An 18,611-nucleotide genomic window follows, 5' to 3' on the forward strand; every position below is an offset into this window, starting at 1 on the left:
TGACCTTTATTGTTCAATTTTTATTTAGGAAGATTCAGAGTCTTCGGTTGCTTCGAGGGGGCGTTTCCCCTTCGAAGGCGGCCATGGCAGCGTCCTCCTGCTAGTTCCCTCCTGAAAAAGAGAAAAGGCCAGTTACCTAACACCACACGTCCCTCTGTTGAGGTCCATGCCAAAAAGGAACTGATTTACCATGGGTGACCCGGGACTCTCTGCCCTCTGGCGCCCCTTCCTTGAGTGGCGTTCTCTGCCCGCTGCCTCCTCCTCCTCCTCCTCCACCAAGGCCTTCTCGAAGAGTCTGCGGTGCTCACGTGCTTGGAGAGGGCCTAGGTGAAGCGCGTAGAACTTGTCTGAGGTTGAGGTATCGTGGCACATGAATTGGGCCACCTTCCTGCGATCCTCGGAAGAATGTGAATTCTTTGCCTGCGTCAGAGACAGACAGACAGACAGAGACTTTTTGTGGTCAAAGCCGCTGGCAGTCATGGGGGTCAGCGGGGGGGCACTGGCATAGATACTCACGTGGGTCGCGATGGCAGTTCGGACGTCAGTGAAGGTGGGCTTGCCGGGAAGCCCCATGCTGGTCCATGCAGATTGAAAATATTTGTTCAGGGTTCGACAGGGACTGGGTCTGGAAGTAAAAAAAAAATAGGAGGCCTGGCTCCCCCCGGGGAGGCTAGCCCGCAGCTGCAAAAACCTCCGGAACCAGCTGTATTCTTCCTTGTTGAGAGACAGCTGAGCCGCGCCGAAGGCTCGGTTTGTCTTGTGCGTGGTGATCTGGGAAAATCAGAGAGAAGATGAGTGAGCCCTACCACTGGTGGCCCCCACATGCAACGTCCCACTCACGTTTATGACATAGGCGGACTCGTCCGGGCTTCTGGAAGCCTCTTGGACCTCCTGGATGGTCAGGTTCTGGAAGACCCCACAGCGATGGCCCGTGATGCAGGTCAGGTAGCCGGTCAGGTAGCCATAGAAGCGCCACTGCTGCCTGGTGTCTGGGCTGGACTCGAGGCCGTCTGACGGAGGGAGGTTAGGGGTTAGACTTTTCCAACAAACCATGTTTACACCACCAACGGTTTAAACTTAGCGATAGCCGCTGGTGCCCCAAGGCAAAAAGATAGTCTGCTCCGGGGCGCCAGCGGCTCGGTCAAAACCGAGCCACGTCAGCGTACCCACCCCTTAACCCCCATTCGGGGGTTAAGGGGTGGGTACGCTGACGTGGCTCGGTTTGACCGAGAGCCGCTGGCGCCCCGGAGCAGACATTATCTTTTTGCCTTGGGGCACCGAGCCACGTCAGCGTACCCACCCCTTAACCCCCATTCGGGGGTTAAGGGGTGGGTACGCTGACGTGGCTCGGTTTGACCGAGAGCCGTTGGTGCCCTGGAGCAGAAGAGGGAAGAACGGAGAGAAGGTCAGCGTTTCCACCGCCACTGGTGGAAACGCAGACCGGCGGGGACCAAACACTCACCTAGAAGGGCAGGTATTTTTCTCCCAGCCGTCCGATGACAGCGTAGCAGGGTGGCTTTGGAGAGGAGTCTGCCTTCTTTGGCCTGCTTGGTCCTAACCTCGTGTACCACGACGCGGCGGCGTATGCCGCGAATGAGAGCTCGAAGCTCCCTGCGAATCAGCACCAGGGTGGTACTGGAGAGGCGGCAGGAGGCCGGCGGGGTTTCGGAGAGATAATCCAGGAACTGCGCCACGTTCTTCAGGTAGTGCTGCCTCGTGGGCTCGGCCATGCCCGTTTGGCCTAGCAGGGCAGACCAGGCTCGGATGCGCGCCGGTTGGTTGAGGAAGGACAAGGTTTCTGGGTCCGCGTGGCCTGTCGCCATGAAGCCTAGGAAGGCCTTGACCCTCGCCAGTTTGGAGGCCACGTTATTCCGCAGACGGGCGGTGGGCTCGCTCCCCAATTGGAAACCCTCGAACTCTGCCAAAAGCAAGTCTGCAGAACGGGGGCGAAAGTCAAAAGTCAGCCTAGACGACATACACCCACCACCAGCCCAACAGAGAAGTGCCATAACCATACTCAACTCAAGGCGCGGGCGTGGTCCGGGTACGGGTACTTTGTTGGATCGTAGGCTTCCACAGGCCCGGAGGCCGCCCGGAGACCTCGGGCCGCCCCTCGCCCGGGGGCCGGCCCTCGCCCGGGGGCGGGGTCGGGGGATGGTGCCGGCGGGGCAGGACACGACCTTGCCCGCCTGCTCTTCCTCCCCTCTTCCCCCCTCCTCAACTCTCGATAGCGGCGGGCGAATTGGAGCTGGGCGGACCTCACCTTGTCCACCTGCTTGCGGAGCTCTGAGAGCTGGGCCTGTATGCGCTCCGTTGCGAGCCTGCAGCGGGGGTCGGCGCAGGGACGCTCGGCTTCCGGGCCGTCTGGTTCCCGTTCCTCCTCGGAGGACGACGCCAGCCGAGACACCACGGGTACCGTCGGTTGAGTGGACCGCAACCACCGCAACTCTCGAGCCACTTTCCGACGCCTCGCTCGGCCCATAGCCTCCTTCCTGGCCGAGACGGAGAGCTCGGCGTGCTGCTTCAGGTGTCTGTCTAGGCGGGCCGGCGTCCTCCGGCAGCCGGGCACCGGGCACGCCGTCTTCCGCATGTCCACGCGCCCAGCGGCGAGCGCCAGCAAAAGCTTCTTCTCGTCCGCGTTCGACACCTTGTGAACCGCAGACAGGTGCGGCGAGAGGCGGCTGTAGACGTTGAAGCAGAGCGCACATTCGGCCATGACCGTCCAAGACCAAGGCTGGAGGGAGAGAGACCCACATGCGGCGTGGAGCGGTTTAAAAGATGGCGGACGAAGCGTCCGCTTCCGCGTCAGCGACGCTGGTTCCCCCTCCCCCTCTTAAAGGGGAAGGACCGATACCTACGAGATCCCTTTGATCCAACTTGTATGGAAGCAGTTGTTACGACTTTTGGTGGATTTTTGTCCCAGGAACAACGCACCATTTCAGGCAGCCTCACCGTGCCAGCAGCGGGGACTTTCGCTGCTTTTTTATTTATTCCCCTTTTCCCACACAAAGGGATGGGCATGAGCCCCGCCGAACACGCACCGTTTTGGGCAGCTTGTACTGCGCCAGCCCGCAGGGGGGCTTTTTTGCATAAAGCTTTTTATAGTTCCCTTCTCTGCCCCCACAAAGGGATGGCATGAGCCCGGCCAAACACGCACAGTTTTGGGCAGCTTGGACTGCGCCAGCCCGCGGGGGGGCTTTTTGAATAAGCCTTTTTATAGTTCCCTTTTCTGCCCCCACAAAGGGATGGCATGAGCCCGGCCGAACACGCACCGTTTTGGGCAGCTTGGACTGCACCAGCCGCGGGGGCTTTATACATGGCTTTTTCCCACTTTCAAAGCAGTGTCGTAGAACCCCATCGAACACGCACCTTTTCCGGGGCTCACCGCATCATGAACCGCAACCATCAAAAAGGAGGGGCCAGACCGTAAGCCCGGACACCACTGACCCCGGCTTGTTTCACCTCGCCAGAGACTACTAGCGGCCACCCTCCGCCTCCACCAGCCACCCCCACACACCTCCGGGGGAGAGGGGTAGGGGGGGTCAGGTGGGGCAGGGGAGACCGCCGAGGGCCGGCAAGGATAAACCCGAAGGGGTGGGCATGCTTGCGGACGGGCAGGAGACGCAGCACTGGTCACGCACACACACACACAGGGGCTGGAGCCAGCACCAGCCCGTACCCCACACGGCCCCTGGGCTCGACACACCACGCTGGAGACTACCGAGCCCACCTACCACCCCCAGCCCTTGTTCCAGGGCGAGGGCGGCGCGGACTGAGAATCAGCAGGGGGGGACAAAGCACAGGGGGTCAGGCGGGCGGGCTGGCGGGCAGAGCGCCGGACATGCTCTTGGTCAAAACCAGACGGGCCATTTGAGTTTTTTTTCCTCCCACAGATAGAGGCGGGAAAGGGGGGGTTGTGTGCGGAGGGACACCCCCCCACGCCTCCCTCACAGCACGCCCGAGGCAGGGAGGAACCAACCACACCCATAGAGGCCGACCCACCCATGTTGGGGCAGGTGTGCCGGGCAGGGGCCTAACCCATGGGGCGTCAAAACAAGCTCCTATCGATCAGCGTGCTTGGTGCAGGCGCGAAATGGTCAAAACCTAAGTCCAACTTTCTCAAAGCTGCCCAACCGTCAGAACCTAAGTCCACATTTCTTCGCCGTCGCCGAATTCTCGATGGGAGGTCAGAGACAATCGGCGCCGGACAGGCACCTCCAGGCGCGGGACGTCCCGAAAAAGGGGTCTCCCTTCGGGCATGGCTTGGCGGGCTGGGGCCTGGGTCTCATAAAGTACCCCGGTGAGCGTCGCCAAGCCCTTGCCACCGGCCGTTCCCGAGACCAACCATCTTCATCATGGCCCCAAATGGACTTTGGTTTCAAAAGCTTGCTGGAAAGACCTACCATCATCCCAAATGCTGATGCTGACACCCAGGGCCACCGCTCCCACCCCCTTTCCCCCAGGGCCCACACCCTTTCCGGGGGCAGGGGCCCAGGTTACAGGGGCTGGAGCCCCTGACTCCCAAGGCCACCACTGACAGCCCCTTTCCCCCAGGACCCACACCCTTTCCGGGGGCAGGGGCCCAGGTTACAGGGGCTGGAGCCCCTGACTCCCAAGGCCACCACTGACAGCCCCTTTCCCCCAGGGCCCACACCCTTTCCGGGGGCAGGGGCCCAGGTTACAGGGGCTGGAGCCCCTGACTCCCAAGGCCACCACTGACAGCCCCTTTCCCCCAGGGCCCACACCCTGTCCGGGGGCCGGGGCCCAGGTTACAGGGGCTGGAGCCCCTGACTCCCAAGGCCACCACTGACAGCCCCTTTCCCCCAGGACCCACACCCTGTCCGGGGGCAAGGGCCCACACCCTGTCCGGGGGCCGGGGCCCAGGTTACAGGGGCTGGAGCCCCTGACTCCCAAGGCCACCACTGACAGCCCCTTTCCCCCAGGGCCCACACCCTTTCCGGGGGCAGGGGCCCAGGTTACAGGGGCTGGAGCCCCTGACTCCCAAGGCCACCACTGACAGCCCCTTTCCCCCAGGGCCCACACCCTTTCCGGGGGCAGGGGCCCAGGTTACAGGGGCTGGAGCCCCTGACTCCCAAGGCCACCACTGACAGCCCCTTTCCCCCAGGACCCACACCCTGTCCGGGGGCAAGGGCCCACACCCTGTCCGGGGGCCGGGGCCCAGGTTACAGGGGCTGGAGCCCCTGACTCCCAAGGCCACCACTGACAGCCCCTTTCCCCCAGGGCCCACACCCTTTCCGGGGGCAGGGGCCCACATCAGAGGGGCTGGAGCCACTGACACCCAGGGCCACCACTCCCACCCCCTGTCCCCCAGGGCCCACACCCTTTCCGGGGCAAGCACCAGGCCCAAAGGGTCTTCTAGTTTGACACCTGCTCACCAGCAGACCCCGGGCACCCCACACTTAAGCCACGAACATTGACTTAGCTAGTGGCACTCGCTACGCAGACGTGCCGTTGCTGAACCATCTGGATGTGGGGAACCACCCTCTCCATCACCTCGCCCGTACTGTGGTACAGAGATAGCTCGGGGGCACCAGCCTTTCCCACTACCGCCACCCGGCGCAGTGCTCAATTTGTTGAGGCGGCTGGGGTGCACCAGCAGCACGTAGTTCCAGGGGCGTTCAATATGGGAGTTTTGTGCTTGCCTTCTTCCAGTGTCGGACGTTCGCCCCGGCCAAGGCCAAGGCCAAGGCCAAGGCCAAGGCCAAGGCCAAGGCCAAGGCCAACAGCACTGGCCGGGTTCGGGGCACTGTCTTTGGGCAAGACTTAAATGTCTGAACCGCTTGGTTGGGGCGGGACCCCCACCCTCCAAGGCCAACGGCGCTGGCCTGGATCGGGACACTTTTGTGGGCAAGCCTTTAATGTCTGAACCGCTTGTTTGGGGCGGGACCCCCACCCCCCAATGCCAGCGGCGCTGGCCGGGATCGGGGCACTATCTCGGGGCAAGCCTTTAATGTCTGACCCGCTTGTTTGGGGCGGGATCCCTACCCCCCAATGCCAGCGGCGCTGGCCGGGATCGGGGCACTATCTCGGGGCAAGCCTTTAATGTCTGAACCGCTTGTTTGGGGCGGGATCCCTACCCCCCAATGCCAGCGGCGCTGGCCGGGATTGGGGCACTATCTCGGGGCAAGCCTTTAATGTCTGAACCGCTTGTTTGGGGCGGGACCCCCACCCCCCAATGCCAGCGGCGCTGGCCGGATCGGGGCACTATCTCGGGGCAAGCCTTTAATGTCTGACCCGCTTGTTTGGGGCGGGACCCCCACCCCCCAATGCCAGTGGCGCTGGCTGGGATCGGGGCACTGTCTTTGGGCCTGACTTCAATGTCTGAACCGCTTGGCTGGGGCGGGACCCCCATGCCCCCAATGACAATGGCGCTGGCCGGGATCGGGACACTTTTGTGGGCAGCCAGCCAAGCCATTGACCCCCCTGGGTCGTTCAAACGCAAAGCCGCCAAAACCTAAGTCCACATTTCTTCGCCTTCCCCGAATTCCAGATGGCAGGTCAGAGACAATCAGCCCCAGACAGGCACCTCCAGGCGCGGGACATCCCGGAAAAGGGGTCTCCCGTCGGGCATGGCTTGGCGGGATGGGGCCTGGGTCTCACCAAGTACTCCGGTGAGCGTTGACACCAGCCACGCGAATTCTCGCTCAATCAACTGTGTCACTGGTGCCCCTGGAACCCCCCCTCGCCGCACCAGAGCCAACAGTGCTCGCCCGGGGTCGGGGCACTGTTCCTGGGTAAACCTGCATGTCTCAGCCCCTTGGCTGGGTTTCCCCATGCCCACGGGCGCCCTCCAGCTCGCCCGGGGTCGGGGCACTGTTCCTGGGTAAACCTGCATGTCTCAGCCCCTTGGCTGGGTTTCCCCATGCCCACGGGCGCCCTCCAGCTCGCCCGGGGTCGGGGCACTGTTCCTGGGTAAGCCAGCCTGGCCATTGAACCCCTGGTTCGTTCAAACGCAAAGCCGCCAAAACCTAAGTCCACATTTCTTCGCCTTCCCTGAATTCCAGATGGCAGGTCAGAGACAATCAGCCCCAGACAGGCACCTCCAGGCGCGGGACATCCCGGAAAAGGGGTCTCCCGTCGGGCAGGGCTTGGCGGGCTGGGGCCTGGGTCTCACCAAGTACTCCGGTGAGCGTTGACACTAGCCACGCGAATTCTCGCTCAATCAACTGTGTCACTGGTGCCCCTGGAACCCCCCCTCGCCGCACCAGAGCCAACAGTGCTCGCCCGGGGTCGGGGCACTGTTCCTGGGTAAACCTGCATGTCTCAGCCCCTTGGCTGGGTTTCCCCATGCCCACGGGCGCCCTCCAGCTCGCCCGGGGTCGGGGCACTGTTCCTGGGTAAACCTGCATGTCTCAGCCCCTTGGCTGGGTTTCCCCATGCCCACGGGCGCCCTCCAGCTCGCCCGGGGTCGGGGCACTGTTCCTGGGTAAGCCTGCAATGTCTCAGCCCCTTGGCTGGGTTTCCCCATGCCCACGGGCGCCCTCCAGCTCACCCGGGGTCGGGGCACTGTTCCTGGGTAAGCCAGCCTGGCCATTGAACCCCTGGTTCGTTCAAACGCAAAGCCGCCAAAACCTAAGTCCACAATTCTTCGCCTTCCCCGAATTCCAGATGGCAGGTCAGAGACAATCAGCCCCGGACAGGCACCTCCAGGCGCGGGACATCCCGGAAAAGGGGTCTCCCGTCGGGCAGGGCTTGGCGGGCTGGGGCCTGGGTCTCACCAAGTACCCCGTCGAGCGCCGACACCACCAGCCACGCTAATTCTCACTCACCCAACTGTGCCACTGGATCCCCAAATGGGCTTGATCGTCTTTTCAAAAGCTGGCTGGAAAGACCAACCATCATCCAAATGAGGCTTTGTTGTTCCAATCAATTATTTTACTTCCTCATAATATGATCTTATTTCTTCCAAAATCTCCTCATTTTCTTCCACTATGTTCCCATTTTTGCTCCTTATTTCTTTAATCATTTCTGCCTTCCCTCTTGTCTTCTCAAGATCAAAGAAAAATTTAGTGCACTTTTCCCCCTCCACTGTAAATTTAGCTTTGCTTCTTAATCTTGCACCTTCAAATTTCTCCTCCTCCATTTCTTTCAGTCTTCCTTCTAGTTCTTTTATCTTTTGTATATCTTTTCCATTCTCATTTTTCAATTCGTTTTCTAGTTTTTCTTTCAGCTCCTTTTCCTTATATTTTTTACAATTTTGTAATTGTCTACAGTATTTTATTGTAAACTTTTTAACTAAATGTTTCACATTCTCCCACCACATTCTTTTGTCCTCATTATAAATTTCATTCCCTTTTTCCTTTTGAATAATTTCCTTTATACTTAAAACATAGTCTTCATTCTTTAAAACCGCTGTGTTTAAAACCCATACCCCTGGCCCTCTTTTCACGTTACTCCAGTCTAAATTCATAAAAATTGGCTTATGGTCACTCAGACTTGTTTCTTCATATTTGATCTTGCTTATGAACTCTTCAACATTTCTTGTGCATAAAATAAAATCAATTCTTGTTTGACAAAAAAAATTCCCCACTAACTGTCTTCTTGAGTACTCTTTTTTTCTGTTCATTCCTTTCTCTCCACACATCAATTAAATTCATCTCCTCCATCAATATTTTCAGTTCTTTTCTCCCCTTATCCGTTTTAAAAACCATTCCCTCAGCCATTTCTAATTTACTAAAAACAGTGTTAAAATCCCCCATGATAATAACTCTTTCATATTTCTTTAAATAAACTCTTAGTACATTAAAATACTCTTTCTTTCTGTTCTCCTCTGTTGGGGCATAAACGTTCACCATAATTACTTTTTTCTTCTCATACTCCATTTCACATATCATACACTTCCAGTCTTTGTCATTATAGATTGTTTTACATAAAACCCCACTGTTTTCTTTTATTAAAATTGCAACTCCTCTCCCCAGCCTTCCATCCCCATTATTGTATAAAATCTCCCCACTCCACCTTTTCCTTATTTCCTTCATGTATTCTTCCTTCCAGTTTGTCTCTTGTAATAAAATCTTCTCGTTTACACATTTCTTTCACTTTTTCAAATTTTCTGATGTCTAAAAGCCCTCTTGCATTAAAAGACACAATTCCTAAAACCATAAATAAGATAAAAACATTCATAAAAACCATCATCTCAGTCCATCTCTTCCAAGCCCTTTAGCAACTCATACTTATTTTCGCATTCAATTTCTCCATCTTTTAGCAGTTTTTTCCTTGCAGTCTCTAAATTAGGTTTTATCTTTATCGATCTTCTTCTTTTTGATGATTTCACCTGTGTCTCTTTGTTTCCCTCCTTTTGTAAAGGTTCCTCTAACTCGTCTTGTTCCTCATTACTTTGGTCTTTTGTCTCCTCTGTGTCCATTGCCTTTTGAAAACTGTCTGTCATGTCCATTTGTGTCCAAAATATGTCTTCCTGTTGTCCTTGTTGTAAGTCTTTATTATTCAAATTGCTCAATTCTGCTGCTTCCAAAACATTCCTTAAACTGTCAGTCATATCCATTTGTGTCCATGTTGTCCCTTCCTGTTCAGTGACTCTGTCCTTTCCATTAGCCTCATTCTCTTGTAGTTTTTCACTTTTAGATTCTGTTCTTCTGTCTTGTGTTGTTGTTTTGTCCTCTGACTGTATATTGTCTCCTTCATATATCTGTCTGTCTACCCGCTGCTCTACCTCCTCCTCCTCTTCCCCCATCCAACATTCACATTTATTTAAAACCTTATTACAATCCGGGCACTTCACCGCATCGCAATCCCTTGCGAAATGCCCCCTTTCCTCGCACTTAAAACACTTAAAATCTGGACAGTCTTTCACCACATGATCTGGGCTCATGCACAGCCTGCAAGTTTTCACCTGATGGCTGTGCATCACCCTAAAGTATTGTGGTCCTTCTGCTGTCTCTATTCTTGTGCTGTACGGGAGGGATGCCACTTCCTTGGGGAATCTGGTTTTAACAAACCTCGTCCCATCTTCAATATCTGTGCCCTGATAAAACCTTCTTTTAATTTTTGAAAGGGGACAAACTCCCCAATGATCCAATTTGTCTAAAATATCTATATCAGCAACATAGACAGGCAGATGCATGAAGAAGACAACATAATCTCGATTTTGTAGCCTCTTTACTGTACAGTTTATCCCTTTAATAGGCAATCCATCTGTTAATACATCAGCATCTTCCTCTCTTTCAAGTGTTACTTCATATTCCTTGTTTTGTTTTGGTCTTACAGCCAAAATCTTTCCATCCCCAATCCTCTCCGTGACTGCTTTAATTAAATCCATTGCTCTCACCTCTGTTGTTTGTCCCATATCCACTGTTACAGTTGCTTCTTTTAGATAAATCCTTTTCCTTGCTTCCTTCTCCGATCGGTTTGTTTCTCGTTGTCGTCTGTCCAGTCCATTGTCATTTGCCTTCTCAAATCCGTCCGCCATTGCCAGGTCTGTCACTGTAGATCCGTCCATTGCAAAAAAATAGGAATAAAAAACACTCCTCCCAAACAGCTCACGCTGCTGGGAGGATAAACTAAACAAACACAAAAAAAGTTTAACAAAAATGTATTTTAGTCAAAAATAAAACTAAACAGAAGAAAATGTGGTGAGCCTCTCTCACCAACTGCAGCCAAACACTTCCTGGAATGTACCACTATCACACATGCACAGGGGGGTATGGCCGTAAGCGAGAGCAGCCGTCAAGAGTTGGCTATTTAAAAATAGGCGCAGCACCAGGAGCCGAGTGCCGCTCAGCTTGCCTTGACACAGCACCGACAGAAAAAATGCCCTTGGCCCCTCAATAGTTTACCTCTTTTTTATTTTTTATTTATTTATTATTTTTTTTGCCAAATGAAGGAATTCAAAAAGCTTACAGCACCTGGTATTCCCAGGCAGTCTCCCATCCAAGTACTAACCAGGCCCAACCCTGCTTTGCTTCCGAGTTCAGATGAGATCAGGCATTGCCAGGGTGGTATAGCCGTAAGCAAGAGCAGCTGTCAAGAGTTGGCTATTTAAAAATAGGCGCAGCACCAGGAGCCAAGTGCCGCTCAGCTTGCCTTGACACAGCACCGACAGAAACAATGCCCTTGGCCCCTCGATAGTTTACCTCTTCTAGGGGTGTGATTCTCGCTTTGGGTGCGAGAGGTCCCGGGTTCAAATCCCAGACGAGCCCTTGCAGCTGTCTTGTGTTTTACAGGGAGGTATTATGGCTTTCATAAAAACTTCTTTCGAAGAATTCCAGTTTGTTAGCAGATAGTATCACCACGTAAAACCTTCCCTGCACAATGGCTTGCTGTTCTAGGAGAATGATTCTCGCTCATGCCACGAGAGCTCCCAGTTTCAAATTCCGGGTGAGCCCGTACAGTTGTCTCATGTTTTATGAGGGCATTGAGGTTTTAGACAGAGGCCGTTTTCAGAGAATGCCGGTTTGACAGCAGATAGTGTTGCCATGTAAACTTGTTGCTTTTTATTGGCTCGTTGGTCTAGGGGTTTGATTCTTGCTTCGGGTGTGAGAGGTCCCGGGTTCATTTACTGGACGAGTCCTTGCAGTTGTTTTTTGCTTTGAGAGACAGCTTGGCTTTCACAGAGGCCTGTTTCAACACCAGTTTATGAGCATTAGATAGCCTATAAGAAGGGTTTTATTTCCATGGAGTAATGGTTAGCACTCTGTACTTTGAATCCAGTGATCCGAGTCCAAATATAGGTAGAACCTCTTCCCTCTCTCCTTGCTTCAACTCAGTGAACTTAATGAGACCATTTTCAATCACACCAATCAGTGAGTAATTCTGATACCATACGCTGAGATAGCTGTTTGATGCTATCACGATCCTCCTTCAGCAATCACTTATGTAACGTTATGTGTGGTTTTGCCATGCAGCATAAATCTGTGAAACTGATTAGATCAATTTACTCACTGAAACAGCTGGACAACAAAAATTTATAAGTAAACGAGTGACTCAACTTGTCGGTCTGGGGCTGCGAGTCTGGTTTTGGGTGGGAGAATTCACGCACAAGCCCTGCTTCAATGCATGAGATTTTGAAGGTATGTTGTGAATCAATTGTTACATAAAGATTTCCAACCATGCACTGCTTCTGATGCCATGTGAAAGCTTTGCGTTTCAGTGGCTCATTGGTCTAGGGGTATGATTCTCACTTTGGGTGCGAGAGGTCCCGGGTTCAAATCCCGGACGAGCCCTTGCAGCTGTCTTGTGTTTTACAGGGGGGCATTATGGCTTTCATAAAATCTTCTTTAGAAGAATTCCAGTTTGTCAGCAGATAGTATCACCACATAAAACCTTCCCTGCACAGTGGCTTGCTGTTCTAGGAGAATGATTCTCGCTTGTGCCACGAGAGATCCCAGGTATAAATTCCGGGTGAGCCTGTACAGTTGTCTCATGTTTTATGAGGGCGTTGAGGTTTTAGACAGAGGCCGTTTTCAGAGAATGCCGGTTAGTCAGCAGATAGTGTTGCCATGTAAACTTGCTGGTTTTTATTGGCTCATTGGTCTAGGGGTATGATTCTTGCTTCGGGTGTGAGAGGTCCCAGTTTAATTTACTGGACGAGCCCTTGCAGTTGTTTTTTGCTTTGAGGGACAGCTTGGCTTTCACAGAGGCCTGTTTCAACGCCAGTTTCCGAGCATTAGATAGCCTGTAAGAAGTGTCTTGGTTCCATGGTGTAATGGTTAGCACTCTGGACTTTGAATCCAGTGATCCGAGTTCAAATCTCGGTGGAACCTCTGCCTTTGCTTCTTGCTTTAAATCAGTAAAATGAATGAGACAATTTTCAATCACACCAATCAGCGAGTAGTTCCGATACTATACGCTGAGATAGCTGTTTGATGCTATCACGATCCTCCTTCAGCAATCACTTATGTAACGTTATGTGTGGTTTTGCCATGCAGCATAAATCTGTGAAACTGATGAGATCAATTTACTCACTGAAACAGCTGGACAACAAAAATTTATAAGTAAACGAGTGACTCAACTTGTCGGTCTGGGGCTGCGAGTCTAGTTTTGGGTGGGAGAATTCACGCACAAGCCCTGCGTCAACGCATGAGATTTTGAAGGTTTGTTGTGACTCAATTGTTACATAAAGATTTCCAACCATGCACTGCTTCTGATGCCATGTGAAAACTTCAAGTCTTAGTTGGTCTAGGGGTATGATTCTCGCTTTGGGTGCGAGAGGTCCCGGGTTCAAATCCCGGACGAGCCCTTGCAGCTGTCTTGTGTTTTACAGGGGGGCATTATGGCTTTCATAAAATCTTCTTTCGAAGAATTCCAGTTTGTCAGCAGATAGTATCACCACATAAAACCTTCCCTGCACAGTGGCTTGCTGTTCTAGGAGAATGATTCTCGCTTGTACCACGAGAGCTCCCAGGTATAAATTCCGGGTGAGCCCGTACAGTTGTCTCATGTTTTATGAGGGCGTTGAGGTTTTAGACAGAGGCCGTTTTCAGAGAATGCCGGTTAGTCAGCAGATAGTGTTGCCATGTAAACTTGCTGCTTTTTATTGGCTCGTTGGTCTAAGGGTATGATTCTTGCTTTGGGTGTGAGAGGTCCCAGTTTCATTTACTGGATGAGCCCTTGCAGTTGTTTTTTGCTTTGAGGGACAGCTTGGCTTTCACAGAGGCCTATTTCATTGCCAGTTTCCGAGCATTAGATAGCCTATAAGAAGGGTCTTGTTTCCATGGTGTAATGCTTAGCCCTCTGGACTTTGAATCCAGTGATCCGAGTCCAAATATCAGTGGAACCTCTTCCTTCTTTCCTTGCTTCAAATCAGTGAACTGAATGAGACCATTTTCAATCACACCAATCAGTGAGTAGTTCTGATACTATACGCTGAGATAGCTGTTTGATGCTATCACGATCCTCCTTCAGCAATCACTTATGTAACGTTATGTGTGGTTTTGCCATGCAGCATAAATCTGTGAAACTGATGAGATCAATTCACTCACTGAAACAGCTGGACAACAAAAATTTATAAGTAAACGAGTGACTCAACTTGTTGGTCTGGGGCTGCGAGTCTAGTTTTGGGTGGGAGAATTCACGCACAAGCCCTGCTTCAACGCATGAGATTTTGAAGGTATGTACTGAATCAATTGTTACATAAAGATTTCCAACCATGCACTGCTTCTGATGCCATGTGAAAACTTCATGTTTTAGTGGCTAGTTGGTCTAGGTGTATGATTCTCGCTTAGGGTGTGAGAGGTCCTGGGTTAAAATCCTGGACGAGCCCTTGCGGTTGATTTTTGTTTTGAGGGACAGCTTGGATTTCACAGAGGCCTGTTTCATAACCAGTTTCTGAGCATTAGATAGCCTGTAAGAATTGTCTTGGTTCCATGGTGTAATGGTTAGCACTCTGGACTTTGAATCCAGTGATCCGAGTTCAAATCTTGGTGGAACCTCTGCCTTTGCTTCTTGCTTTAAATCAGTGAAATGAATGAGACCATTTTCAATCACACCAATCAGTGAGTAGTTCCGATACTGTACGCTGAGATAGCTATTTGATGCTCCCACGGTCCTGTTAGTGGCTCGTTGGTCTAGGGGTATGATTCTCGCTTTGGGTGCGAGAGGTCCCGGGTTCAAATCCCGGACGAGCCCTTGCAGCTGTCTTGTGTTTTACAGGGGGGCATTATGGCTTTCATAAAATCTTCTTTCGAAGAATTCCAGTTTGTCAGCAGATAGTATCACCACATAAAACCTTCCCTGCACAGTGGCTTGCTGTTCTAGGAGAATGATTCTCGCTTGTGCCACGAGAGCTCCCAGGTTCAAATTCCGGGTGAGCCTGTACAGTTGTCTCATGTTTTATGAGGGCGTTGAGGTTTTAGACAGAGGCCGTTTTCAGAGAATGCCGGTTTGACAGCAGATAGTGTTGCCATGTAAACTTGCTGCTTTTTATTGGCTCGTTGGTCTAGGGGTATGATTCTTGCTTCGGGTGTGAGAGGTCCCAGTTTCATTTACTGGACGAGCCCTTGCAGTTGTTTTTTGCTTTGAGGGACAGCTTGGCTTTCACAGAGGCCTATTTCATTGCCAGTTTCCGAGCATTAGATAGCCTATAAGAAGGGTTTTGTTTCCATGGTGTAATGCTTAGCCCTCTGGACTTTGAATCCAGTGATCCGAGTCCAAATATCGGTGGAACCTCTTCCTTCTCTCCTTGCTTCAAATCAGTGAACTGAATGAGACCATTTTCAATCACACCAATCAGTGAGTAGTTCTGATACTATACGCTGAGATAGCTGTTTGATGCTATCACGATCCTCCTTCAGCAATCACTAATGTAACGTTATGTGTGGTTTTGCCATGCAGCATAAATCTGTGAAACTGATGAGATCAATTTACTCACTGAAACAGCTGGACAACAAAAATTTATAAGTAAACGAGTGACTCAACTTGTTGGTCTGGGGCTGCGAGTCTGGTTTTGGGTGGGAGAATTCACGCACAAGCCCTGCGTCAACGCATGAGATTTTGAAGGTATGTTGTGACTCAATTGTTACATAAAGATTTCCAACCATGCACTGCTTCTGATGCCATGTGAAAGCTTCACGTCTTAGTTGGTCTAGGGGTATGATTCTCGCTTTGGGTGCGAGAGGTCCCGGGTTCAAATCCAGGACGAGCCCTTGCAGCTGTCTTGTGTTTTACAGGGGGGCATTATGGCTTTCATAAAATCTTCTTTCGAAGAATTCCAGTTTGTCAGCAAATAGTATCACCATATAAAACCTTCCCTGTACAGTGGCTTGCTGTTCTAGGAGAATGATTCTCGCTTGTACCACGAGAGCTCCCAGGTATAAATTCCGGGTGAGCCCGTACAGTTGTCTCATGTTTTATGAGGGCGTTGAGGTTTTAGACAGAGGCCGTTTTCAGAGAATGCCGGTTAGTCAGCAGATAGTGTTGCCATGTAAACTTGCTGCTTTTTATTGGCTCGTTGGTCTAGGGGTATGATTCTTGCTTCGGGTGTGAGAGGTCCCAGTTTCATTTACTGGACGAGCCCTTGCAGTTGTTTTTTGCTTTGAGGGACAGCTTGGCTTTCACAGAGGCCTATTTCATTGCCAGTTTCCGGGCATTAGATAGCCTATAAGAAGGGTCTTGTTTCCATGGTGTAATGCTTAGCCCTCTGGACTTTGAATCCAGTGATCCGAGTCCAAATATCGGTGGAACCTCTTCCTTCTCTCCTTGCTTCAAATCAGTGAACTGAATGAGACCATTTTCAATCACACCAATCAGTGAGTAGTTCTGATACTATACGCTGAGATAGCTGTTTGATGCTATCACGATCCTCTTTCAGCAATCACTTATGTAACGTTATGTGTGGTTTTGCCATGCAGCATAAATCTGTGAAACTGATGAGATCAATTTACTCACTGAAACAGCTGGACAACAAAAATTTATAAGTAAACGAGTGACTCAACTTGTTGGTCTGGGGCTGCGAGTCTAGTTTTGGGTGGGAGAATTCACGCACAAGCCCTGCTTCAATGCATGAGATTTTGAAGGTATGTACTGACTCAATTGTTACATAAAGATTTCCAACCATGCACTGCTTCTGATGCCATGTGAAAACTTCATGTTTTAGTGGCTAGTTGGTCTAGGTGTATGATTCTCGCTTAGGGTGTGAGAGGTCTCGGGTTAAAATCCTGGACGAGCCCTTGCGGTTGATTTTTGTTTTGAGGGACAGCTTGGCTTTCACAGAGGCCTGTTTCATAACCAGTTTCTGAGCATTAGATAGCCTGTAAGAAGTCTCTTGGTTCCATGGTGTAATGGTTAGCACTCTGGACTTTGAATCCAGTGATCCGAGTTCAAATTCTCGGTGGAACCTACTTGATGCTCCCATGGTCCTCCTTCAGCAATCACTTATGTAACAATGTGTGGTTTTGCCATGCAGCATAAATCTGTGAAACTGATTAGATCAATTTACTCACTGAAACAGCTGGACAACAAAAATTTATAAGTAAACGAGTGACTCAACTTGTCGGTCTGGGGCTGCGAGTCTGGTTTTGGGTGGGAGAATTCACGCACAAGCCCTGCTTCAACGCATGAGATTTTGAAGGTATTTTGTGACTCAATTGTTACATAAAGATTTCCAACCATGCACTGCTTCTGATGCCATGTGAAAGCTTCATTGTTAGTGGCTCGTTGGTCTAGGGGTATGATTCTTGCTTTGGGTGCGAGAGGTCCCGGGTTCAAATCCCGGATGAGCCCTTGCAGCTGTCTTGTGTTTTACAGGGGGGCATTATGGCTTTCATAAAATCTTCTTTCGAAGAATTCCAGTTTGTCAGCAGATAGTATCACCACATAAAACCTTCCCTGCACAGTGACCTGCTGTTCTAGGAGAATGATTCTCGCTCATGCCATGAGAGCTCCCAGGTTCAAATTCCAGGTGAGCCCGTACAGTTGTCTCATGTTTTATGAGGGCGTTGAGGTTTTAGAGAGAGGCCGTTTTCAGAGAATGCCGGTTTGTCAGCAGATAGTGTGGCCATGTAAACTTGCTGCTTTTTATTGGCTCGTTGGTCTAGGGGTATGATTCTTGCTTCGGGTGTGAGAGGTCCCAGTTTCATTTACTGGACGAGCCCTTGCAGTTGTTTTTGGCTTTGAGGGACAGCTTGGCTTTCACAGAGGCCTGTTTCCACACCAGTTTCCGAGCATTAGATAGCCTATAAGAAGGGTCTTGTTTCCATGGTGTAATGGTTAGCACTCTGGACTTTGAATCCAGTGTTCCGAGTCCAAATATCGGTGAAACCTCTTCCTTCTTTCCTTGCTTCAAAGCAGTGAACTGAATGAGACCGTTTTCAATCACACCAATCAGTGAGTAGTTCCGATACTATACGCTGAGACAGCAATTTGATGCTACCACGGTCCTCCTCCTTGAAGGAATTCAAAAAGCTTACAGCACCTGGTATTCCCAGGCGGTCTCCCATCCAAGTACTAACCAGGTCCAACCCTGCTTTGCTTCCGAGTTCAGATGGGATCAGGCATTGCCATTTTTTTTTTTTCTTTTATTACACTGTTCAAAATTCATACAATTCACTTATTTATCCAGATTACACTTTAGACAAAACATTAAACACAACAATGTGTATTTGTTTTTTTACATAAAATGTAAATTTATGAGTTTTTTATTATTACATTCTTTGTTCAGCCCCAACAGTAACTTTCAATTCAATTCAATTCACCTTTATTTGTATAGCGCTTATACAATGTAGATTGTGTCAAAGCAGCTTCACATAAAAGGTCACAGTGAATAGGAACAGTGTAGTTCAGTTTGTAGTGTTTAAGTTTAGTTCAGTTTAGCTCAGTTCATTGTGGTTTAATAATCACTACTGAGAGTCCAAATATTGAAGGGCAAATCCAACGATGCGCAGCTCTACAGATCCCGAACCATGCAAGCCAGTGGCGACAGCTGAGAGGGAAAAAAAACTTCACTAAATGGCGGAAGTGAAGAAAAAAAAAACCTTGAGAGAAACCAGCCTCAGTTGGGCACGATCATTTTAATTTTTCCGCTGGCCAAACGTCTTGTGCAGAGCTGCAGTCTCAGTGGCGGAGACTGGAAGCTGGCCTCAGCGAAGACTCGTCTGTCTCTGGAGCGTCACAGGAATCAGTCTCATGTTCTCCACTCT

General features: G+C 51.0%; 1 long non-coding RNA gene and 6 other non-coding genes across 7 annotated transcripts; 5 read left to right on the plus strand and 2 right to left on the minus strand.

The window, feature by feature from the left end:
* LOC130222426 (uncharacterized) lies at window positions 1–243 on the minus strand. The gene is made up of 2 exons (XR_008836459.1): window positions 190–243; window positions 1–111 (listed from the first exon to the last, which is right to left on the minus strand). It is a non-coding gene; the product is annotated as an uncharacterized LOC130222426 (long non-coding RNA).
* Window positions 244–10,871: 10,628 nt separating this feature from the next.
* Window positions 10,872–10,990, minus strand: LOC130223950 (5S ribosomal RNA). The gene has a single exon (XR_008837057.1). It is a non-coding gene; the product is annotated as a 5S ribosomal RNA (ribosomal RNA).
* Window positions 10,991–12,668: 1,678 nt separating this feature from the next.
* Window positions 12,669–12,740, plus strand: trnaq-uug (transfer RNA glutamine (anticodon UUG)). Its single transcript has one exon. It is a non-coding gene; the product is annotated as a tRNA-Gln (tRNA).
* Window positions 12,741–14,336: 1,596 nt separating this feature from the next.
* Window positions 14,337–14,408, plus strand: trnaq-uug (transfer RNA glutamine (anticodon UUG)). The gene has a single exon. It is a non-coding gene; the product is annotated as a tRNA-Gln (tRNA).
* A 124-nt stretch (window positions 14,409–14,532) lies between these two features.
* On the plus strand, window positions 14,533–14,604 carry trnap-ugg (transfer RNA proline (anticodon UGG)). Its single transcript has one exon. It is a non-coding gene; the product is annotated as a tRNA-Pro (tRNA).
* A 2,136-nt stretch (window positions 14,605–16,740) lies between these two features.
* Window positions 16,741–16,813, plus strand: trnaq-uug (transfer RNA glutamine (anticodon UUG)). Its single transcript has one exon. It is a non-coding gene; the product is annotated as a tRNA-Gln (tRNA).
* A 311-nt stretch (window positions 16,814–17,124) lies between these two features.
* Window positions 17,125–17,196, plus strand: trnap-ugg (transfer RNA proline (anticodon UGG)). Its single transcript has one exon. It is a non-coding gene; the product is annotated as a tRNA-Pro (tRNA).
* Window positions 17,197–18,611: the final 1,415 nt, after the last annotated feature.

This window comes from Danio aesculapii, chromosome 4 (assembly GCF_903798145.1).
Source record: "Danio aesculapii chromosome 4, fDanAes4.1, whole genome shotgun sequence".
Taxonomy (NCBI): Eukaryota; Metazoa; Chordata; class Actinopteri; order Cypriniformes; family Danionidae; genus Danio; species Danio aesculapii.